At 30.3% G+C, this 26,533-nt stretch overlaps 1 long non-coding RNA gene across 1 annotated transcript in view; it reads left to right on the top strand.

Annotated features, from left to right (window-relative positions):
- Positions 1–23,084, top strand: part of LOC141910935 (uncharacterized) — a 32,600-nt gene extending 9,516 nt beyond the window's left edge. The window contains exons 2-4 of the long non-coding RNA XR_012619944.1: positions 5,685–5,703; positions 7,542–7,562; positions 22,991–23,084. This is a non-coding gene — a long non-coding RNA (uncharacterized LOC141910935). The remainder of the gene's footprint in view (positions 1–5,684; positions 5,704–7,541; positions 7,563–22,990) is intronic.
- Positions 23,085–26,533: the final 3,449 nt, after the last annotated feature.

Raw genomic sequence — 26,533 nt, 5'->3', positions numbered from 1 at the left:
CTTTAGGAATTGTTTCTGGTTCTAAATTTTCATTAATTATCTTCAAAAAATCATTATTTCTTCGATTAAATTCTCTTCTATTTTGATTTATCTCTTCTTCTGTAACATCAGTTATAACATCATTGTTGATTTTCTTAATTCTAGATTGTTCTAATTTAATAAAGGTTGATTTTGTTATTATTTTATCAAGACTTTTATTAGAAGAAATCTTAAAATAATAGTCATCTTTCAAATGCCAATAATAATCACCATTTAAATATTTCAAATCTTTTACTTAATAATTCACACCTTTATTTGTTATATTGAATCCAGATTTTTCTAATATTGGTTTGAATTTATCTGTTAATTCGTCATATTCTAGTTCTTTTTTCATTAAATCTGGATTTTCATTTTCAATGTCCAATCTTGAACGTGCTTTATTAACATATTCATTAGTATCAGGTCTTGCTAAATTAGAATTATATGCTGTTTCATTTTCGTTACTGAAACTTGTTTCATCAAAATCAGGTGGTTGTTCATCAGTTATGTCAGGTTCATCAAAATTATCCATTCCAATATCTTCTCCACCTTCTACATCCATTTATATAATAAAAAATTAAAATTTAAAATATAATATTCCTCCGATTACAATTCCTATACAAGTTATAGCTAATTTAGTATTTTCATGGGATTTATTATCATCATTTTGTTTAATTATATCATGTTGAATTTTATCAGTTCTATTATTTTCTGATGTATTGTAATCTTTTATTTTGGAATCATTATCCAATTTAATATTCTTAGTTTTAGTTTCTGTTGATTGAATATGTTTTTTATTTTTTTCACCTTCCATTAATTTTGGAGCAGTAATAATCTTTTTATTTATATCATTTAATCCAAATGAATTATTTATTGTTGCAGTTTTAATTAGATTATTATAACCAATTATATTTCCCATCTTCAATACTAAATCATTAGAAATAATTGATAGATTAGGGCCTATACAATAATTAAGTCTTACATGAGATTTATCTAAATAATTTTGATATCTTATAATGTTTTCTGGAATCGATCTATTTTTATCATTATGAATTGAATCTTCAAATAAAACTTTAAACTGTTTCTGCGCATCGAATGAAGTGTTATCATTTCCAATTATTTGGGATCTTGTTTCAACTTGAGCGCCTAAAATACATATCAAATAAATTCTAATAGATTGATTTATTCTTTGTATACCTGATTTTGTAAAACCTTCACCATTTTCTAAAATGAAATTAACCCAACCATTATTATTATCAATTTTATAATTATGATAAGCTCCAATTCTATGCATATAATCAATTCTTTTTATTTCATACTGTTCACCAACACCTTGCAATTTACCATGCGCTCTGAAATCGGAATTAATATTTATATTAAATTCATTACATATTTTATAAAACTTGGATATATTAATATTATTATCCAATTCTTTAAAATATTTAGACCCGGGTAAAGGACATTCTAATTCATTTAATATTATTCTGATTTGAAAATATGTGTGAAATCTAAATATTTTGTGAATTAATTTCAAATCAGAATACTTCAAATTTTTATCTAAGTTGTTTAAATTATCATTCCAACTTATTCCACATCCTGTTGTTGCACAATAAACAGAAAAATTTAATTGATTCTGCCAATATTTCATATTAGATTTTACTTAATATATATGATATTCATCTCGAGTAAAAGTAACTTCATATGTATTAAATATATTTTCCATTTTGGAAATAAAAAACTGTGATTCATTAACATAAATTTCTAAATTAGTTAATGAATTTAAAACTACATTTTTATATGTAATATTTTTCTTAAAATCTATTGCTGGAATATTATATTTAATTGATTTATTATATTGGAAAGCTTTTGGAAACCCCATTTATATAATTAAAAAATTAATAATTTATTAATTCTTTTAATAATTTATCTTGTTCTTCAACTGGTATATGGCCATTTAAACTTATTATATAATCTAGTGTGTTCTTTAATTTATTAATTTCTTTTATATTTATTACTTTTTTATATTTAATTTTGAACTTATACCAGTTAAAACACTTGAACTTAATCCTAATACACCAATTGATATAGCTAAAGGTGTTAATGGGCTGAATATTGCTAAAAATGTTATTACAGAACTAATTGTAACCGAACCACTTATAATCAAATAATATATAATTTTACTTTTTAAATATTTTTTCTTTTTAACTTTTAAGTCACTTTCAAATTCTAATATTTGTTTTTCTAAATATGTTTTTAATTTAGTTTTATTTATATCATGAGGAATAATATCAATACTATCAACTTTATCTTCCATTTATTTAGAAAAAAATTACTTATTAGTAAACTTATAAGCAACAAATATAACAATAACTGTTCCATCTAAAATCCATATTATTTCATATTTCTGTTGTTCTTTACTTGGGGTATAAGAATCTGATAATTTAGGTTTGTATAGATGTAATTTTTCTTTATTTGTTACTGCGTTATATAAACTCATTGCATCATCAACTGATTGAAAATCTCTATGTGAAATCTTCTGATCATATAATTCTTTATTGATGTAATCCATATAGTTTTGTCGTTTTTCTCTATATTCTTCTGCAGCTTTATTGTATTTCTCTAACGCTAAGTTATGTCTTCTTTGTTCTCCTAATGAACTATTTTTATCAATATGTTTAAATAAATAACCACCACCAGTAAATGCTAAAGCGTTAACAATTGCCGATCCTATAATAATTATAATTGCAGAAGCCATTTATTTAGCAAAAAAATTATGCATTTATATGGGAGGAATATATTTTTGTTTTTCCAAATAATCAATAGTTAAATTAGATAAAGTAACTGCTAATGTTAACTTTAAAATATCATTGATATCAAATCTATCAACATTAACACTTCCCATTTTGAATACTTTTTTTAATACCATTGAATAACCAACAGTTCCAACTGATAGTAATGCGCCATTATATAATCCAGTTATTATCCACTTATTATCACTCATTTATTCATCAAAAAAATTACTATCTTCAAAATATTTAGTTAACTTATTTATGATTAATTCAACATTTATTTCATTACTAGTTTTATGATTATCATACATTTTGGATAATATGTTTTTAATATCATCGATTATAAAATCTTCATCTAATTCATAAAATCTTAAAGACTCGGTAATCTTTTCTACATTAAACGTTTCTTTATCTATTGTTGTTTCATACTCAAATGTTGTTTCATTAGAAAATGCAGTATTTTTGATATGTGTAATTACATCATTAATGTTAAATTTCATTTCTTTCTCACGTTTAAAATCAAATCCAAAACATATACTCGGTCCAACAGTTATATTCATTTATATAGGTGAAAAATTACTCTTTACATCTTATAACTAATTCATAAATTACAGGAAAGTTATTCAAATCAATTAAATAACCATTATGATTTCTTATTTCTAATTTAAAATTATTGAAATGTGGAATACAAGGTTTGAAATCACATTCAGTTAAATTATAATTTATTTGAGTTCCAAATTGTTTGACATTTTTTAATGGTAAAATATTTAATAAACCAGAATTACATGTTGTATCTTTAGTTGCTTCAAATGTTTTTGTAGGATTGATTAAATTACAATAAATATAAAAATGTGTAAAAGTCATTAAATTTGTATAAGTTTCGATACTTGAATAATCTCTATCTGGGAGAATTCCAAACAGTTTAGCTAAAGGTTTTCTTACCAGAAATCTATGTTGTTCATTAGTTAACTTTATTCTTATTTTATTCGAACTATCGAGCTCTTCTATTAATTTCTTGCGCTAATGTTTCTAAATTATATAATCCTGGTTTTAGATAAAGATGAAACCATTTATTCAAATTTCTAACATAAATTTTAAAAGCTAAATGATCAAGACTTTTATTCGATATATTATGAAAAGAATTACATAAACTTATATTAACTAATTTTAAATCTACACAATTCTTAAATTCTCTATCTAATTGTACTAGTAAATTATGTGATTTATAATTTGTAAGTTTTCTAGAATCAACAAATATTCTGTATTCTTTTAATTCTACCATTATTTATAACATAAAAAAATTACCGCTCATCACTAAAAATTAATTTTAATAAAATTTTTCCTTAATAAATGCATGAGAAGATAGCATGTGAAATTTGTGGTGAACTTATCAGAAAAAGTAATATGGCTCGACATATGAAAAAACATGAAGAAAATTATAAACCCCCCAAACTAAACTGCCCAAATTGTAATAAATTATTCTCAAGAAATTATGTTAAAAAACATTCAGAGAAGTGTAGAATTAATGGTGCAATGGCTAATGTTGATAATAATTCTGTTGAAGTTGAACCTGAAATTATTTGGAAAAGACCTTTCTTATTCTATGATAAGAATAATATAAAAGGTCATATTTGTGAGCCTTGTCAAATAAAATATAACCCCGAAAATATAGAAGATTGGGAGAATCATCAATTTCGTAAAGTACATACAGATAAAATTTCTAATAAATTTGAAACTGAATTCAATGAAAGAAAAAATAATATATTAGAAAAAATAAAATATGAAAAAACGTTACCAGATAATGAAGAAACAGTTGAAAAGTTAGAAAAACAATATAATGAATTAACAATAAAAACATATTATTGTAAATATTGTAAATTGATTATTACATCAAGTAATTCAAATCTACATAATAGAACAATAAAACATAAAGAAAACGTAAGAAAATACCAAGAGCTTAATGAAGATCTATTACCAATAATTTATAAACAAAAATGCCCACAATGTTATTATACGACCTTAAGACAAGAAGGTCCTGTGTTATTTTGTGTTGATTGTGGATGGCAAAGGAATTTATGGGGTGAAGAAAAAACTAGAGATTTTCTCATAGATCCAAAATTAAATTATCTAGATGAAATTTTTAAAACATTTTATATAGAAGATCATACACCAGAATATATGCAATGGCTTGAAAAAATGAAAATAATAGAAAATGAGAATGGTGAAATAACTAAAAGAGATATTATAAAAACAATTATTCCACCAACATTTAACACAAAACAAAAGAAAATGTATTTATATTTATTATTTAACGATTATTATGAAAAACCTAAATTAACAGAAGAAGATATAGAAAATATAAAAAAAATATTCAAACAAATATTAATGTATCATTTAGAAAATAGAATAACAGATTCAATAAATTATGAATTCTTTTTAAATAAGATTGTAAATTATTTAAACATAGATATTATAATTACATTTGATGAATTAAAAAACAAAAGAAACAAAGAGAGCGAGATGAAATGTGGAACAAGATAGAACTTTATTTAAATGAAAAAAATGGAATAGAAGAAGAACCTAAACAATTAAATGAAAATGAAGAAGACAATAGTGATTTCGAGTTTGATGATATTGATTTTATGTTTTAATAGCCATAAGGTAATGTTTTTATACCATCATCTAAAATATGCCTTTTATCATCAAATGGATTTAAACTAGTTTTTTCAACTTCATTAATGTACATCTCGTGATCTTCTGATCTTAAACAATTCATTTTATGTTTCATTACAATTGAGTTATATAAACACTTTATATAATCTTGAAATTCTATATGTTTATCAACCACATGTTTTGTTATTCCTTTTAACTTTTTAGCTTCATGATCTTTTGTTCTGTAACTATACATTTTACTTCTTATCCCAACAAATTCAATCATTTCATCACCTCCTAATTCATCTTTAAACTTACCAGGAATCTTTTTATTATCATTGCTAAATAGTTCATGATCTTTGGGATAATTGCTAAAATCAAAATAATGTTTTAATGTTTTTAAGTCTTTTGTTATATCATTTGTCTTGATTTTTAGTATGTAACTGTCGGTATTGAAGCAAATTAATGGAAATCCACAGTTAAATGTACCATCTTCAGTTGATAAATCATAAACATAATCTGATGGGTTATATATTTCAAATAAATCTTTAACTTCTTCAGTTAAATCTTTTTCTGTGTGGCTTAGATTAAAGCAATTTGGTTTAGATTTAATCAATCCAATATTCATATTGAAGCCTAATGAATTACATAATATATTTAACCCTGATATAGGAACTTTTCCTTTCTGTGCAAAGGTTATCTTTTTATCCTTTGTAAATTTTTTAGCTCCATCTGCTGTATAGAATCCAATGAAGAACCATTTTCTTAAATTATTTTTTGCATTCAATACATAATCTGGAACTATCATTTCTTTTGTCGAAGTATTACTTTTCACTATTGCATGAATATAGAATTCATCATTATATTCTATAGCAAAATCTTTAGGATTATTTACAAGTATTCTATAAACTGCTGATGATTTCATAACATCCATGATTCTAAATGTTTTATATGAATAAACTTCTTCACAGAATTTCTTAATTCTTTCTAATAATTTTAAGTCTTGATTGCATAAATACCAACAATATTTATTACCCCAAACATAATTATACACACCTGCTGAACCATCACCCATGAAAAATCCTTTGATAAAATATTCTTTTTCTTCCAATGTTTCGGGTTCTATATTATAAATATTATCAATTATTTCATCAAATGACATATGATTCATTCTTGGGAAAAATCTTTTATGTAATAATTCATCTCCAATTTTTATATCAGTTGGTTTTATTTCATCACCATTTCGTTTAATTAAACTATGATCTTCTGTAACATCTACAAATCCTAATTTAGTTCTAACTCTATAGATTTTCTTATTTGTTTTATGTCTAATAATATTCTTTAATTTTTTCCATCCATTTCTTGTCCAAACATCTATTAAACCATTTATTTGTATTAATTCTTTTGCACCATATGAAATATAAAGTTCATTTTGTTTTGGAATTATTTCTGAAATTCTTCTTATTAATATTTGGTTATTGTATTTTAATAATATTGGGGTGTCAGCTGTTACAGAATCAAAATATAATATTTCAATATGCTTTTCCCCAAAAAGTGGTTGCAAAACATTATAATAAAAATCATACATTAATAATTTTGATATTTCTAAAACAGTTGAACCTATAAATATTGGTTTATTAAATTTCATGGATGTTCTTTTTAATTTTACCGCGGTTAAATAATCTTCAAACCTTTTATTTCCTAAATGTCTAGGACTTGATTGTAAATGTCTTAATCTTTCAGAATTATTTACTAATTCAATATCATTTCTATTTTCACATGTTTTTCCATAAAAACTATTGTTCATCAATTTGAAAAAATCTTTTTCAAAATCTGTTTTTGATATGGTTCTCTGTTGAGTATTGAAATCTATATATTTTTCTAACCACTTCGATTGATTAAATTCAATATATCTATGTACTTTCTTTAATTTCATTCCTTGTTTTAGATAAAATTTTAACATTCTATAATGAACAATATAATTGTATTTATTATTTTGAGTAAGTATTAATTTTTCAGTAAAAACATGATCTTTCGGTTTTATTTTCTTTTGGTATTCACTTAAATAACTATCATCTACAGTTAAATGTTCTGGGCAATAAGGTAAGTTTCTTGTTTTAAACTTTATATTTTCAGGATATTCTAAATCAACTACAAAGAAATAACCAATTGGTGCTTCATCTTTTAAACTCGCAATTGCGCTTTCCCAATCAGTTTTATCACCATTTTCAACTTCTGTTAATATAAAATTTTATGTGGTTGAGGTTGCATCATTGCCCAACCATATAAATTATTGGCGTCAATATATAATTATTTATATTCATCATTTGCTTTAAAATACCTATCTCCCATAACACCACTAATTCCACCTCTAATTGATTTTTCAAATAATAAAACCATATCTGGTTCTTTTAATAAATCTAATTCTACATTTGTATATTTTAAACCACATTGCCAGGTTAAACCAGGACTAGAGTAGCAATAACAAGGATCAACATTAAAATGATTCAAATTAACTTCTCTAAATTTTTCAAATATATCAGCCAATATCATAACATCTGATTTTAAATATAAATCAACTAATTCGCCATGATTTTTCATCTTAAAATGGTTCCAAATATTTAATGTTCTATTAAACACTTCATCTTTCAACATACTCCTCTTTTAATTTATCATAAAATTGATCTTTTAATAATTCTGTTACATTAAAATCATCATGTGTTTTATAAAATGAATAAGGAATTGCGCCTTTATATCTCAATAATTTAAAATCTTGTTCATTTGGATAATAATATCGAGTTATAACAAAATCATTATCAACTAAACTTTTTGATAAATTATCTAATGAACTTGCTAGAAATCTATAAGAATCTAAAAATCTAATGCAACCAAATTGAAATGAAATATAATTTTCAGATGTTTTAGCTAATAGTTTAAAATCATATTTTCTTACATTTGCTTCATTCATAGCATTATATTCTTCTATTTCTTGATTAATTGCACCCAATTTTCCCGATAATTGTTTTATAAATAGATGGGTATCATATCCTGATAAATTATGAAATAATATTGGTACGAAATTTACTTTTTTAGCTTGTAAATTGCAATCTTCATGAGCAGCTTCACGATATTTTGAATTTAAATGATCATGATCTCTAACTCTTTTATGAAATGAATAAAAACGTTTTTCACAGTAACAACAATGAGTTGCATAATTAAAATCATTTCATCTTCTTTTGTCATAACTATTCTTTTATTTTTGTATAATAATTTTGCAAAATCACTTTCTAATTCAATCATTTTATCACAAAAATCATTAACTACATTTTCACCTCTAAAAGAAATATATTGACTTTCATATAATTCGGGATAATTTGATTTTATATAAATTCCATAAGCAGCAGCTCTTTGATGAACTTTTTTAATTGTATTTATAATTGGTGGGTCTTGAATTATATCTTCATTTAATTCACTTCCTTTATCCATTGATTTTAATAATTGCTTTTTGTTATATATTTCTTTTCTATCTTGATCAGTTAATTCTTTATTCAATGATTCAAAATCCCCATAAATTACAAATGGAACAATATTTTTAAATTTATGATTAGTAAATTTCAATTTATAATCTTTTTCTGTTGGCATTATTAATTTACAAAAATCTTTATTATCACATAATTCTTTATGTTTTAGTAATGTATTCTCAGTCATAAATTTAGATAAACATTTTCTACATAGATAAATTTTATGATGATGATCACTTTCTGTTCTAAAGAATAAATCAATTTGTTTTAACCACATATAATGTTCATTTTCATCTTTTTTTGTAATATAACAAATCTATAGCATTTTGATCATCATAATATTCTGTTAAATATAAAGCTTCCAATGTATAATCTTTAATATTTTCACCTTTTGTCTTTGGTAATTGCATTAATTCGAATACATTTATTTTTAAATTATTAACTTTTTCTATTTTAGGAATCATTTTTATAGTTACTGGATATTGATCAATTTTATATAATGTTTCATATTTCCGGTAATTTGTTATTCTAAAACTATGCGTCATATCTTCTGTTCGGTGTAAACAACTAATAATTGACCATAGAAAACATTTATTATCTTCATTTTGAATATTTATTACTGCTTTTGTTGTAAATGGTAATTTAATATAAGATGATGCTTTAATATCCTTTTCTGTTGTAAAGTTTGAATCATTTTTAAACATTTTGTTACTTTTTGATGTTTTATTCCTTTTTGTATTATAAACATTTAAATCTAAATATATAATTTCATTCAATGTTAAGCCAGAACCCTCAAAATATCTTTCTTCAATATGACGTTTAAATTCATTAAATATTTTTTCTAACTTCTCTTTTATTTGTGTTTTTGAAATTATTTCTTCAGAGAGTGTTTGAATATTATAATCCATTTTTTCTTCTGACTTTATAAAACTTACTTTCCCAGAGATACTAATTTTTGGATATTCAACATCTGTAATCAAATATAGTATTTTTTCTATTATTTCATTAAATTTACTATAATCTTCTATTGTTGTACCTTTAAAAAATCTAAATATAATAGCTGCAGGACCAATTTTACTATGTAATGTTTCTAAAATTTCAATTGTATCTTTTATTTCTAGTGAATCAATATAATTTCTAACATTTTCCATGTAAGGTTTATTTGAAATGGATTTAGTTTTTGAAGTTGATTCTTTTACTTGTTGAGGTTTATTATCAAAATATTCTAATCCTAAAACATTTTTATTTAAATTTTTATAATGTTTTTGTGATTCGAGATGTCTATTATAATTCCTTTTTACTATAAATTCATTACAAACTTCGCATTTTATTTCATCCACATTCATATTTTCTAATCTTTCTTTTCTTTCATTGGAATTTTCTGGAGTTTCAAAATCTATTACATTTTTTATATGATTTGCAGTTTTTTCATGTCGTGATTTTTGGTATTTATCGATGTATTTTTTACAATATTGACAATAATATTGATTTTTATTGACATTATTGTTTTCTGGTTGGTGTTCATTCTCCCCCATTTATAAGGGAAACAAATATTGAGGTGATGAGTGTTTAACCTCCGACCTCTGGTATGAAAGCCCACTTTTCTAATTACTATCGGTTTATTTCACAGAATTTCGTCATATTCAATGACCACATGATACACATTATTAACCTATTGTACTAATGCAATACATCCTTTTGTGTCGGGAATGCTAAGTACAGAGAAATTTTCACCATACATGCCATGGCCCAATCGTTCAAAATGATACAAAAAAGTTTACTTAGATTACTTGTTATAGTTATACCTCTATAACAAGTCACATCGTCTTTTTTACCCTTTTTGAATAGCGGAATTATAATCCCTCTCAACCATTCCTCCGGATATTTTCCAAAAGTTAATATGGCATTAAAAATTCATTCAAAATAGAATCCAAACCAGATGCTTTATTAGGTTTCAGTTTTCTCGAAGCTCGTAAAATGTCATCTAATTTTTAAATCAAGATTATCGAATGTTGATGGTCTTTCTTGAAGATGTTTAAGGTATTCTTTGAGACAAGACGACGTAGATCCAGCCTTAATGTCAGGAGAACTAAGTGACTTGAAATGATTGTACCACTCATCCATGTTGATGCTTGAAGAATATTTGTTAGCGGGATTTTTAAGGTTGACCAATTTCCAGAAGAACAATCCGAATTCGTTTTGATAAATTATATTATTTAAAATTCGAATTGTGGGACTTCTTCAATTAAACTCTATTTTATGTTCTTCATTTGTCCGACTTCAAAGCTCGGGTCCATACATATCAATTGATCCGGGCTGTGGATGATGGTATTTATTACCTTATTTGGTAATTTCAACTAAACTAAGAAATGATTGGATATGGTCACAATGATTATAATAATTTATCCGGGTTGACGATGGTGGTATCTATTACCTTACTTGGTAATCTAAACGGATGATGAATGTTGGCCAATAGAATGCTTCATATGAAATGTTTTTAACACAAACTAGAATGAAAAACAATTCATACGCATCATCGCGGTGCATTTTTGATACATATTCCGAGGTGATTAGTTTGGTTCTCTGTATCAGCAATAATTAGACTTTAAGAGTTTAGTGTCTGTGCTGAACTAGTACACTCTTCTTTACAATCGTCTTTGAGATCAAGAGGTAAATATTATTCATATATCTTTAATTTACTGTACAAATATTCTAGTCAACTTTGTGAACACGGATTCTGATTAGGGGGAAGGGGCGTCGGTTCATAATACAGATCTTAAACTTTTGCATCACAACTTTTGTGAAATTGATAATGTATGAGTTTACATAATCGTTGGTGGTTGGTTTATAAACTGATCTAAAGCTTATATCAACATTACTGGTATAGACCTATATTGATCTCAGCATTTCAGAGTTATTGAGCAAAACCCACAGTTAACGAGTTCATTTACTTGCAATCATTATTTTAAACGGGGGCTAATACGTCACTACATAATTATGCAGTAACAAATTATTAAGGTTCAGAATACAAGGTCAGGTGCTGAATTTCTGGATATATTTCATACCACGACTCGGACATAAAACGACTTCCGTTTGACAATTTTTCGCATTCAATATACACGAATTTCTCGTTCTTCAAGTCATAACTTCCAAGCGCATTGTTGGTTAATTTGCTCAGTAGTCGATAAAAGAATTTATCTTTGTATGTCATACAGCGGGTATTTAACAATGAAGACAATTTCTGATTCCACGCTTTACAGGGTCAATTTTTTCCTATTTGATATTTCTAAATCGACCGATTCCAATGTCTAGGGTAAGTGCGCCAGTACGCAACTAGGCTGATCGTGTTTGGATACTACGAGGATATGAACGGATACAAAAATCCATGACCCCCTGGCCCTGGACCTGGCCCAAAATAATTGGAAGAGAGTAAAGTTAAACGAAACATAGGTTTCAGTATCGAGAACCGTATTATAAAATGTTATGTAAGTGCTTAGTTTCGGTTCACTCTTAATTTGACAGTGAATAATTTCGTTTTACAACAGTTGACAAAACGGATAGAAAGATAGTCGAATTGTTTATATATGTATTACCATAATACCTATGGTAGTCATTCAGCTGGTAGTAACAGAATAAATTTTATATTCTAATAGATATTAGATTGCTATTTTAACTCATCGTTGCAGGTATCCAGCCCTCACAATCCTCGGGTGAATAAATCGAAGCAACCCAGCATATTTTATCACTTAGTTTATCTAGTGTTTTATCAAATATCCTAACCTGCAATCTAAAAAAAATGAGATAAAACACCTGATTAACTTATTTATTATATGTTAACCCTTTCATTCCCAGAGTTGTCAATTAGCAAAATAATGCTTCCATAAGGTGCTGCCAATGGTGATAGAACTAGGAACTAATTCATGTTATATATGCATCAATGGGATGTGAAGGTACCACAAAAAAATTCCTGTTATTTGTTGTAAATTTGTCCGAAATTTGATGAACGATCATTTCGACTCATCAAAAAAAACAGATTCAATGATGTGAAACCTTTTTTTATTCAAGTATATCTGCATTATAAATGATAGAATTGACTAATGATCTTTCAAATGTTCAAATGGGATTATCGGAGATTCCAATAAGCTATATGGAATTTTTTAAGTATATTCTAGCTGCTGACCATTGCACTCATCCATGTCCAGATATGACACTTGGCAGAAAATTCTTACTTCCGGAATTTTCTGAAAAGAAATTCAGAAAAATTCAGAATTCCGAAATCCATAAATTTCTGATGTGATGTTCTTGGAGCCCAGCATTGTTGTTGCGTAATTTAATGAAAAATTGTGCTATGTTAGTTGGGAAACTAAGTGTCTTCCAAAAGGGTGTGGTATTTTTATTGTTGTTGTATGTAGATTTTATCCTGAAATGAATCAACGAAAACTGGTTTTAAGAGTCAATACATTTAGGGTTTCCAGGGTTTAGTCTATAAGCATTTATGGTTCAGAAGGTTAGGGTTTAGGGGTAATAGGGTTAAGAGTCCAGGGGGTTTGGATTTTGAGGCTTAAGGTCTAGAGGATTACGAGACATTGGTTCAGAGTTCAACAAGGTCCATAGAGTTAGGGTTAAGAGCATTAAGGTAGGGTTTAGGTTATGAGGGAGGGGGTTTAGAGATTTCATTAGCTCAAATGGGTAGGGTTTAGAGGGGAACGGTTTAGTTTATTTTAATGTTTCAATAAGGGTAGGGGTAGGTACCGAAATATTCTGGAAAACAGAAAGGTAAGGCCATGGCCATGGGAATTTTGTTTAATTTATAATTACAGATTATCTACCACACTTCATTTCAATTTCATACACAGTGTAAACCATTCAGCATCCTGGTAGCCTATAGTAGTGTAGAATGTCTATTTGAGTCATCTTGGGGATAACCCACTACCACATATATTCATGATGAGTCATGCAGATTATTCGATAGATTTCCATAAACATTCCCGGGTTCAAGTGGAGACATGTTAGGCTTTTCAGTTACTTAGATGTTAAATTGATATAATAGATTCGACCTAGGATCTTACAAAAATATGTAACCAGATGGCAAGAGCAAATATAAATCAACAAATCTGGGAAAACTAAAAACCGTATACACGAAGATGCGTGATTAGACTGATCAATCCAAGTAACAACTAAAAAAGGAATGAATGTACTGAATTCATGATATGAATTGAAAATAGTGAGGTAGCCATACAATATGAATAACATCATTAGATACATCAATTCACATCCCTCTGGGCTGTTCCGAAATATATATAGCACGCTGTGAACACGGGATACTACATTATATCTATATCTCCGTCGTAAAGGTACATCGTGAAAACGTCACGCGTCAAACTTTATGCATAAACCGATGTTTTTCTTATCTACAACAATTCATACAATAAGAAAATGTAGGGCATAGAGACATGCAAACTAAAAAATCATTCCATTGATAACGATGATAAACCTAATGTCAGTGAAAACATGACCAATACACATCGAGGCTTCGCAATATACTATAAAATAAAGAAATCAGAGACCAAATGACAGCCGAACCTATCTTTCTGTGTAGGGGAGAGTATCCAGAACCCCGATTATTGCGTTCACGAGACAAAGCTAAATCCCGGACCTTTTCTGTGCTGAAGGAACCAACTCTAGTGAGGTATTTACCAAATATAGTCGTGCAACGGTTAGTATTTAATGTAATTCACAGAGCACAACTCGGATAGTCTCTGAGACATCAGGGTTGCTCCTTCAGACTGGGCAACAGGTCTCAAAATTCGGATTCTTTTGGTCGCACGCGCATCATTTCAATATCAAATTTAACCGTTCACGCTTACCGGGTTTTGATTCCCTCCCGCAAGCGAGGATGATTTTTAACCGTCGGAACTGTAATTGATTCTGAGACTCTCCGTTCAGCATTTTTATGGACTTCCATTTTTATGGAATCCAAATTTTGACTAAGTGGTGACTTGGCCAAAAATGTGTATGTCCGGACCTACTTCAGGTGCTAGGTGCTGAGTCCTGTTTGATTCCTGATTATGAACAGTACGGATCGTAATTATAGCTAGATTTATTGTTCCGCTGATATTCCGCAGAATGAGCATTCATTCAGTATATAGCGTTTTGCGCACAAAAAAAAATCCTATTAGGAAAATCAGTCGTTCTTTACATTTACAATGAGTCATAGTCTTATCAGAATTCATAGCTGAACTGTATCAATTGTATGTGACAGGCAACGTCCATAAAAAGGCTGGATAAACAAGATAAAACAAACAGTGTCAGCCACCATAGTAAATATACTTAACCCCGACCGAATTCCACTTTGCTGTACAGAGAAAATAATAATAACTCAAACCTAACCAATAATTGTGTAATAGGAGAAATTTTGAATCAAATCAACCTATTTATTTTCAAGATCGACAGTTCAAACATCAAACACAGATTCAAATCCCAGACAATGAAAAGTATCGGCCCTCGGTCCACCTCTATTTCGTGACAATTATTTCGAACATAATGTGGTTGAACGTCATTTTGGTGTCAAGTGTCCAAAGTGTATTTATTCTTTTAGTTTTGAAGGATTGATGAATATTCTCGAAAATTGAGCTTTAAATCGGCGAGAAAGACCGCCATTTTGTTCGTATTTGTTTATTTCTTTATGCAAATGAGCCATTGCACACATGCGCAATGAGGCGATGATGCGTCAATTATGTCATGGATGAAGCAGCTTCTTGTCACCAAGAGTCAATCAACCACTCACAATATTATCCTAGAAAGCTGTTTAGTAAATAAACATGGCTTTGTCAAAGCTATCAGAACAATGCGGTTTGGAAATGATTTAGGCCTACAATAGCGCAACCATTGCGGCCGTGTACTGAAACACGTGCGAGCAATGTATTCTCCCCGTAAAGAATAAAGTTACCCGGATCACATGGTACACATCTGCAAAAAGTAGTGAAGAAGCTGAAACAAAATTCCAGTCATGCCGATTTGAACTCTACTGATTCCATTTAAACCTCTTTGATGTATGCACACCCAAAATTAAGTGATATATCCCCAAAAAGATCGTGGACAATAGAAAATAAAAAAACTATAATTATAATCAGATGACGTTATGTCAGGTAATGTACGGGGTTTTCAGGACACGTGACGATTATTACTTCATGAAATATATCACGTGACAGGGGTGCGGTTAACACGTAGTCGGAGATCGCAGTTCAGTGGCTTAGGAGAATACGCAATAGATTGATTACATGTCCATCTTATAGTTTTTGTCATATCAAGAGGTATTTTATTTAGATATTCTAAATATTCTAATCATTTTTGTGAAATCGGAATTGTTTTTGAACAGAACGCGATGTTATCCTCATTGCCTCTCTCCACCTAGGAGTAAATGGGTACCTGGTCTGATAGATGACTCCTGAGCGGATGTTACCTCTCCTCAAGGAGAGACGACGACTGATACATGGAATAGATTTATAAGGCTGGGGGTACCGGGTAATAATACCAAGTTTGGAGCGCATTTGAACAGACTCTAGTTTGGATACCTGCGCTGTATAAATGTCAATTATCATTGTATATTTCGGTTCAGCCCTGAGGCGCTGTGTCTAATGATGTTATTTATATTGTGTGGTTACCTCACTATATTTTCAATTTTTTTACGAGTTTGGATAGTATCATCCGCAATTTATATAATAAATTCCGTGCATTCAACCCTGTCTTAGTTGCTACCATCCAAGTCTAACGCGTCTTCGTGACTGTACGGTTTTTAGTTTTCTCGGATTTTTAACCCATATTTGCTCTTATATTTTTGTAAGATCCTAGGTCGAATCTATGATAAACAGGAATGATATAAATTGCAATTACCTTTAATAATTAAACATCTTAATAATTTAAAAGCCTAACATATCTCCACTTGTACCCCGGGAAATCTTTATGGAATTCTATCGAATACTACTTGACTCGAATCATCTGAACAGATATAATGTCCCTAATTGGTATTCACAACAATTGGTTTAGCAATATCAAATTCATTAAAATCTACACCAAATCCTAATAAACCAGATAAACCCCCGAATGATAATAATTCTATACAAGATAAAGTTAAGGATGGTTTAAAAAAATAAGCAAAATATTTATGGGAACTATCTAAAAAATCTGCTGCAGCTTTACCAGGAATTATTGCATCAATTGTTGGTTTTAAATTGAAATCTACTGGGAATATTCTTAACTTTGCTGCTGAACAAATTATTTTATTTTTAATTACAGTTGTAAGTGTTATTATTTTTTGGTTAGTGAATATGATAAAAAATAAATAATTAATTTTTTGTTAAATAAATGAGTGGGAGTTATATCAATCCTTCTAAGAATCATAGAATATCTAAGGCTATTAAAGCAGAAAGATCACATCATATAATTACTCAAAACCCTTCTAATATTAATCCTGATGAAACTTTATATGTTAGAATCCCTAGATTAACACAAAATACTTTTTATGTTCGAAATAGTATTTATTTCTCAGCCGATATAAAAGTAACTGGCAATAATAATAATTATGTTGTTGATAATGTTGGAAGATATTTGATTAAAAAATTAACTATAAAGATTGGTCCAGAAACAGTTTTCTCATGAGATGATTATAATTTATTCATGCATTATAAAGATTTATGGTTAACTAAAGAATAGAATATGATATTTCAAGGCATCCAATCAGAAAACCAAAATAAATTAAGATCTGAAGCTAATAGCGCAATATTAACTAATGCTATGGATAAATTGATAAAAAATATTTATCGAAGCAAATATAAAATTCCATTAGACTTTGAATTGATAAATAATAATGCACCTTTATATAAATATGCAATTCAAGAAGATGTTATATTTGAGATAACATTTGCTCCTGTAAATGAAATTGTATTATGTACTATCAATGCAAGTGATGAAATAATTGTTGCAATGGTAATAATATGTTGCAATGGTAAAAAATATTAATATACCTATATATTAATAGATCTTCTTGGGAAGTTAATATTCTCATTAATTATTTCATCACTTGCATTGATAGTTACAGTTTTAAATTTGTCAATATAATCATATAATAATGAAAATCCTTGATTGTATTGAGTTTGAATTATACTTGAAATATTTTCATCAGTTACTGTATCATATTCTAAACATATATTCGATAATTTATAACCCATATCTTTAACAACGCTAGATAATACAATTTCATTTACACGAGCAAATGTTATCTCAAATATAACATCTTCTTGAATTGCATATTTATATAAAGGTGCATTATTATTTATCAATTCAAAGTCTAATGGAATTTTATATTTGCTTCGATAAATATTTTTTATCAATTTATCCATAGTATTAGTTAATATTGCGCTATTAGCTTCAGATCTTAATTTATTTTGGTTTTCTGATTGGATGCCTTGAAATATCATATTCTATTCTTTAGTTAACCATAAATCTTTATAATGCATGAATAAATTATAATCATCTCATGAGAAAACTGTTTCTGGACCAATCTTTATAGTTAATTTTTTAATCAAATATCTTCCAACATTATCAACAACATAATTATCATTATTGCCAGTTACTTTTATATCGGCTGAGAAATAAATACTATTTCGAACATAAAAAGTATTTTGTGTTAATCTAGGGATTCTAACATATAAAGTTTCATCAGGATTAATATTAGAAGGGTTTTGAGTAATTATATGATGTGATCTTTCTGCTTGAATAGCCTTAGATATTATATGATTCTTAGAAGGATTGATATAACTCCCACTCATTTATTTAACAAAAAATTAATTATTTATTTTTTATCATATTCACTAACCAAAAAATAATAACACTTACAACTGTAATTAAAAATAAAATAATATGTTCAGCAGCAAAGTTAAGAATATTCCCAGTAGATTTCAATTTAAAATCAACAATTGATGCAATAATGCCTGGTAAAGCTGCAGCAGATTTTTTAGATAGTTCCCATAAATATTTTGCTAATTTTTTTAAACCATCCTTAACTTTATCTTGTATAGAATTATTATCATTCGGGGGTTTATCTGGTTTATTAGGATTTGGTGTAGATTTTAATGAATTTGATATTGCTAAACCAATTGTTGTGAATACCAATTAGGGACATTATATCTGTTCAGATGATTCGAGTCAAGTAGTATTCGATAGAATTCCATAAAGATTTCCCGGGGTACAAGTGGAGATATGTTAGGCTTTTAAATTATTAAGATGTTTAATTATTAAAGGTAATTGCAATTTATATCATTCCTGTTTATCATAGATTCGACCTAGGATCTTACAAAAATATAAGAGCAAATATGGGTTAAAAATCCGAGAAAACTAAAAACCGTACAGTCACGAAGATGCGTTAGACTTGGATGGTAGCAACTAAGACAGGGTTGAATGCACGGAATTTATTATATAAATTGCGGATGATACTATCCAAACTCGTAAAAAAATTGAAAATATAGTGAGGTAACCACACAATATAAATAACATCATTAGACACAGCGCCTCAGGGCTGAACCGAAATATACAATGATAATTGACATTTATACAGCGCAGGTATCCAAACTAGAGTCTGTTCAAATGCGCTCCAAACTTGGTATTATTACCCGGTACCCCCAGCCTTATAAATCTATTCCATGTATCAGTCGTCGTCTCTCCTTGAGGAGAGGTAACATCCGCTCAGGAGTCATCTATCAGACCAGGTACCCATTTACTCCTAGGTGGAGAGAGGCAATGAGGATAACATCGCGTTCTGTTCAAACACAATTCCGATTTCACAAAAATGATTAGAATATTTAGAATATCTAAATAAAATACCTCTTGATATGACAAAAGCTATAAGGTGAAATCTTCTAACCGTTTTCTTTTGCTAGTCTGTCTAGAGTTTGAACGCTTCCAAAAGAACCGGGATGTTTTGGTGCGAAATAAACTTTCGTCAACTATTCGTTCTGCAGTCCCGTCAACTTTGCCATTATTATCAATTACCACTGTGTTACCACGACAACGAGAGGAGATGCAATTCACTTTACTAACCTTGCAATTCAACTCTAAATTTAATACGTTATCGGTATTTGCTGCATTTGTTGGCTCGTTATAATCACAGTTTCTTTTTCTACTGCTGTCATCGTCGTCTTACTTCGGAGACAATTTTTACGGTACAACTGGAGTTTGTTTGCCTGTCAATTTACTGACAATCGACGTAAATGGTTGGCTCTATTCATTCGCTATTTTTGCCTTTAATACGGCCATATTGGCTACGATAATGACGACGTACGATCAGATGTATAAACTCGTATCTGGAAGTAGGTCGGGCTCGGGTAGAGCCGATCCTACCGAACTGGTTTTAGCTCGAAGGAGTTTAGTAATCAATCATTGTAATTTATTTTGCTGGCTACCGATAATAATCGTTCAGTTTTGCGCCGTATTTTCGGTCGAGATACCGAACCAGGTGGCCGCTTGTTAGAGAATATAAATTAGAATATTTCGCCATGAATTTTATGTACGCTTACATTCTACCGTTATCTTTCACCATTCTATTGAATTCTGTTATAATAGTTCACTTATTCAAGAAATCAAAAATTATTTCTTCTGAATGAAAACTACAAAATCACAGCGTACAACAAAAATGCTCATAACAGTTTCACTCGCGTTTGCAGTATTTACGCTACCATCCACGGTCACTGTATTCCTACCAATCTCGGCAGAACTAAAAAACGAACGGTGCAACGAACATAATCAAGCAATTTCTAGAATCAAGCATAGTAAGAACCGAATTAATAGTACATTAAATTGAATATTTTCACTAGCTATAGGTTGAACCGGCACTTGAATTTTGTCCAGGCGCAACCTTGTATTGAAAATATCCGACGAATTTTCATTTTTCATCTTTTTCGCATTTTAGTTTTTCGTACTTTCGTTTTCAAAGTGTAGTAAATTTGATCATCAACAACTTCAGAAGGTGATGAAGATCAGTTACCGGTATTAAGGATACGGATTGTTTGGACTGTTCATTTTTAGGAATATACCACGTGTGGTGTTTTTGTGGTTTGCTAAGTAATTAGTTGTACATCCTCGCTGTTACTGTTGATGGCCTGTCGTCTGCTCAAGTTGTCCACTCATTGTTCGTCGCCCTTGATTCCCATGCCGTGGGAATTATAAAGGCTTTACATAGTCTTAAGACCGACACATAAAGATAGAATTTGAAACACCGAAATACATTTATAGTTAGTAGTTTGTACTGAGCTGACGTGTAGTACGATGTTCTACCGTCGTAAAACCCTCTTTTTCGGATAAACTTGTTACAACCAGCCGGGAACCGAATGGCATCACGAATTGGAGGTTAGTGAATTTTGGCTGAGTTTTCTCCGACGTTTTAGATTTTTGGCAGTTGCTGTACCTAGTGTATCAGCAGTAAACGATGAAAGAAATTTGATGTTCCGAAGTAATATCGAAATCCATTTTAATGAATGTATATATTACCTACTGTTACTATCTGGCGGTTTTATTATTCTTGTACAAATAGGACAAATTAGTGAAGCGTCATAAACCGCCATAAACATATTAATAATTCACTCCTGATCTATATAGTAATTGTCACGACACGATATTTAACGCATCACCGGTTTTAATGTCGTTTTCGCACAATGATTTCAACTGTAAATTTAATGATGAAATCGGAAGTGTTACAGTAATGAAACGTGTACCGGGTTTCCGTGTTCCTCACGGGTTGTACTGACATAAAAAGTCGTTGTGATTGTTGCAAGGAATATCGTTATATCGATCTGTATCGATGTACCACTGAATACAGCGTTCGTGCCGATAGTTCGGTTCCCCGTTGTCCCAGGGTAGGATTGCGATAGTGGTATTATCTGATCTCCAAACCCACGGGCCGCGCATTGACCCGGAATTCGTCTGCAAATCATATCCACCCAACATAGGTTTATAAACGACTTCTGAAAAAGAAATATAAATGTTAGAAATAATTGTGCACTCCATTTTAACCATTTTAAGGGTGGCGCCTTTTGAGCCGGTAACTCAAAAGGATAACTGATATATGGTGTGAAAACTGAAGATACGGTATGGCAGTAACTAACCAGAGCAAATGACCTAAGAGCTTCAGATAATAGGTGATGATTTAGAGTGCGCGATGTTTCGCAATCCCACATCTAAATCGACAACCTGGCATTATTACCGAAAAGTTCATTCAAACTCGTTTAATTATAGGAATTTGGCTACAAAAATGATTATACTTTGTTTCTTATTTCTGTAGAGTTTAAAAGTTGACCCGGCCGGCCACCCAATCTACCGTGCATCACTTTTTTAATCATGATCAAACTAACAATAACAGACCCGACAGTTATAGTAATAGTAATAGAAACTCATTACAAATTTTATGGCAGTTTACAAAACTTACCCGGTCGATTAGGAGAAACAAGGTATGAATTTATTCTAGCTTTAAAATCTATCAATATGAAGTTAGACGTACCATTTTTGTCGATGAGATATTTCCTCAAGGCAGCCCTCGATTGTGAAGTGCGGGGTTCGGCAAGTATCCAACCGTGATAGGTACAGAAACTTGCCGCGTCTGTGACGGTCGCACTTTTATAAGCGTTACTGTTCCATCGGAAAACGTGATAGCAAATTCCATTCGCAACGAAAAATCCAAATCTACAAGATCCGTGTTCTACAAACGGAATATATAATATATATATATATATATATATATATATATATATACATATCCGATATTCTCATAAAGACGATTTCAAATAGCCCGATTAACATGATTTATGCGAATATTCTAGAGCTTCTCTAGAGCTGGAATCATTTATTCACTTATGAATTAAAAATACGTTGTAAGTTCTCGAGAAAAATACCTTTATCGTGCTTGTACATTACAATTTTCGTTTTTCCTGATGCTCTGTATTTCACCAGCTCGTTGTCGAACAGGTAACATTCGTCGACGCCGTGAGATTTCGTCGAATCGACGTCGAAACCCCGACAATTCGACCCCTCGTTCAAACAGCGCAGCGCGCATTCACCGCGCGACCCGACTGTCGACTTGTACGGTTTTGCAGACGCGTTGACCGTCATCGTATAGAACTCTCGAAACTCGGACGCGACACTGACTATCAGACAAATAAACGGGATGAATTTAGCGAACATGTCGTGGAGAAAATATGCTACACGTAACGTAAGAACTGTTCTTTGCATGTAACTAATCACCAGTTACAGATTCCAGCTAACCGCGTGCGGCATCCTGTGTGTGTCCAGATAATACGTAGTCAACCTCGCATAAATCGCTTCGATACAAGTAGCGAAATCGTTAGGTCGCACGAATTAAGTCCCAGTAGTTTCAAAACCTCTTTCAAATAGTGGTCTATGTATAAACCGCTATTTTATCTAGAGTCGCCATGTCAAAAATTAGACAGCACGAAATGGCTTCAAAATGATGACTTTAAAAGTTCGTAGCCACTGTAATCTACATGTAGAAAGAATAATTGTAACAAATTGTTGAATCTAATTCTGTTTTATATTATGAATTTCTATGTTCGCAATAAAACACTGATGTTCACTGGTACGAAAAACAACCGCTTCTATTACGAGATTATATAAAAATTAAGAGGAGATAAACAAATAACAAGAAACGAGTGATTTGGATCTTCAATCAAAAAACCGCATCTTCTAAAAATATACCCGAGAAATATCGACAGCAAAAAAACAGCGCGCGCCTGAAATCAGCTCAAATATCAATAAATTAATTCAACCAAATAAACCAGAAACCCAGGTATCACAGGAATAGGGCCCGACCGGGTTGGGTGAGGTGGGTGCTGTCTGAACCTGAAACCAGTTGTACGTAAGTAAATGTCATTTGTATTTTATAAGAAGTAGAGTTCAACTGTTCAACTCTTCATCTTACTCAAATCACACTTAACTCACAAACTGTCAAACATTTTCAATCCAGTTCAATTGTAAATAAATGCAACTTCTATTGTTAAAAAATTCCACTTGAAATTACAACTGCATTTTATACCAACAGCTGAAATTATGTTTTAATTCAAAGATCTATCAACTCAGTTTTCTAACCTGACCTATATATTCGGCCTACCCATTCAGGCTAAGGTTTGTGGGTAGGGAGGGGGATACTGAAATAGAGAGACATGTTATACATGTCACACCGGAATTCTTCAGTCACTCTGTCGTTCATTCAACTTTAGGTTCAATCTTCTGTGACTAGGGGGTCTTGTTCTCTGTTGTGTGCTGGGGGTGAAGACACGTACTCTGTGGCCCAGTCTTCTGGGGTCTTGTCTCACCGATAACCCTGAAATTTTCATGTTTATTTTAAGTAAAATATTTACATAATAGGCGTTGTCTTAAAAAACAATAAATTTGAAAAAAAAACGGAAATTCTGAAAGAAAGAAAAAAAACCTAAAAATAGAGGGAAACCCTGGAAAAAAAAGAAGCATGAAATACAGGATCCTGAAATAAAGGTACTAGGCGGGGGGTTGTGTGATCTTACGATCCGGCTGGTTCGTCTTAAGGAACACGACTACTATTTCACAAACACAACTATTCTTTTTCAACTCTATATTGGATCTTTTAATTTTTCAACTAAAAGCTGTATTATATTAACAATGCGAATGAGCTTCTATAGAGTAAACGGTTCATTGCTAATATTACGGGTGGTCGCAACTTTGTATTCAGTTACAGGATATGACCTGATTTTTACTGTACAACGTGTTACTTTTGATTTTGCCCCACATCGCTGTGTCGAGGGAAAATATAGATTGAACAAGTCGTTCAGTAAACATTTTGAAATAAACAATGTACTGATTTTCGAATTTTAATGTAAGGAGACAAAGCGATGTCAGAATTTACGACTCGAAATTGTAATGAAAATAGAGTGCAGCAGACGGCTATAGGTCACTACAACCCCACGCTACTGACGCAGAGTCTCCATTTACATTCAATCTTTATGTAGGACATTACAAAAAACTGGTAATTTTTAGCAAATGTATGCTTTGGTCGAATTGTATCCAAACTGTAAACAGAAATTCCAAAAATTAGTCTAGAAAAATTAACCTTTTAAGATCGTTAATTTTTGATGAGTAAGCATGAATTCAAAATAATAGTCATTTGTGGCTAAACTTTTTTATCAAGTACGAGCATTTGTAGCGTTTATGAGGGTTTCTTAGATATAGATAAGATCGGAGTCAACAAGGAAGCGCGCAATAATTGTGAAAATAGATATATGTAAACACAGTATTATGTATACACAGACCTCTAGCTGATGAATCATCGTGAACATAACAACCACTGCTGCTGAGACTATGTATCAAAAATCCCACAATAAAACGAGAAAGGTAAAGTCAGAAAAGTCTCTTATAAGTTATTAATTCATTCAAAACACTTGCAATTAACTCTAAACACCTTTTTGATGATATATTCGCAATATAATCACACGATGTTTGTGGGAGCAGCACATCGACCTATAGTAACCAATAGAAGCTTACTTTCGAAACAGTTAAAGATGAGTTGAGGATTTAGTTAAGGAATACTTGAGTACTGCGGTTATAATCAAGAGTTCTCCCATTGGGCACAGATTACGGGGTTGCGCAACATCGAATGATTGTTATTATCCAATAACAAGCTGTGGACGTGCAACACTTACTGTGCGCATGCGTGTAAAACGGTAACATCTGATACTCTGAGGCTGTTGCAGCTCGTTGTTGACGCCTATAACTGAACGTTAAGAGACGGTCTACAGGAAGAGAATAAATGTAACTAGAGAGAGATAGAGAAAGAGACAGAACTAACAACTAACAAATAACAACGTGAGTAATCGAATTAAACATTCTACTCCGTATTCACTGTGTAGATAAATGAAGAAGTATTTTGGTAAATTTTCCTGTTCTTGATGTGTAATTACGTGATATTCACCGTTAAAGTTAAAGTTAGCTTGCCCCGCCTTTATTGAATGCCTGTCGATATGCCTTTTATATGGCGCGTAGATCTATAAAGTGTTACTCCAGATTTTGTTTATTGTGATTTTGCTGTTTTATTTTACTATCATCTATAAGTTTTGACAATCTGGGCGAATGATGTAATTTTGGTATATTTCTAAATCTGGAGACTGAATGTCAGTTGTATTCTCGGATCATCGCAAAATAGTAACCAGAGACTTCATTCCTAGACTAATAATTTATTTTCAGTCAGATAACGCTTATTTGTCGTTGTAATTTACTACTAATCAATGCCTTTTATATTGTCTGGTGTTGTTCAGAACGAAATTACGGTTAATCAATCCTAGTTGTGCCTGAAGAGAGGTCATATGCCTATCGAATCGGTTTTTCACAAAATTTCGTCATATTCAATGACCACATGAGACACATTATTACCCAATTGTACAAATGTAATACATCCTTTTGTGTCCTTTTGAGACATTTTCACCATACATGCCATGGCCCGTTGAGGAGGTTGTTCGTATTTTG

This window comes from Tubulanus polymorphus, chromosome 9 (assembly GCF_964204645.1).
Source record: "Tubulanus polymorphus chromosome 9, tnTubPoly1.2, whole genome shotgun sequence".
Classification (NCBI taxonomy): domain Eukaryota; kingdom Metazoa; phylum Nemertea; class Palaeonemertea; order Tubulaniformes; family Tubulanidae; genus Tubulanus; species Tubulanus polymorphus.
Note: the sequence above shows the minus strand (reverse complement) of the source record. Positions and strands in the feature narration are given on the sequence as shown.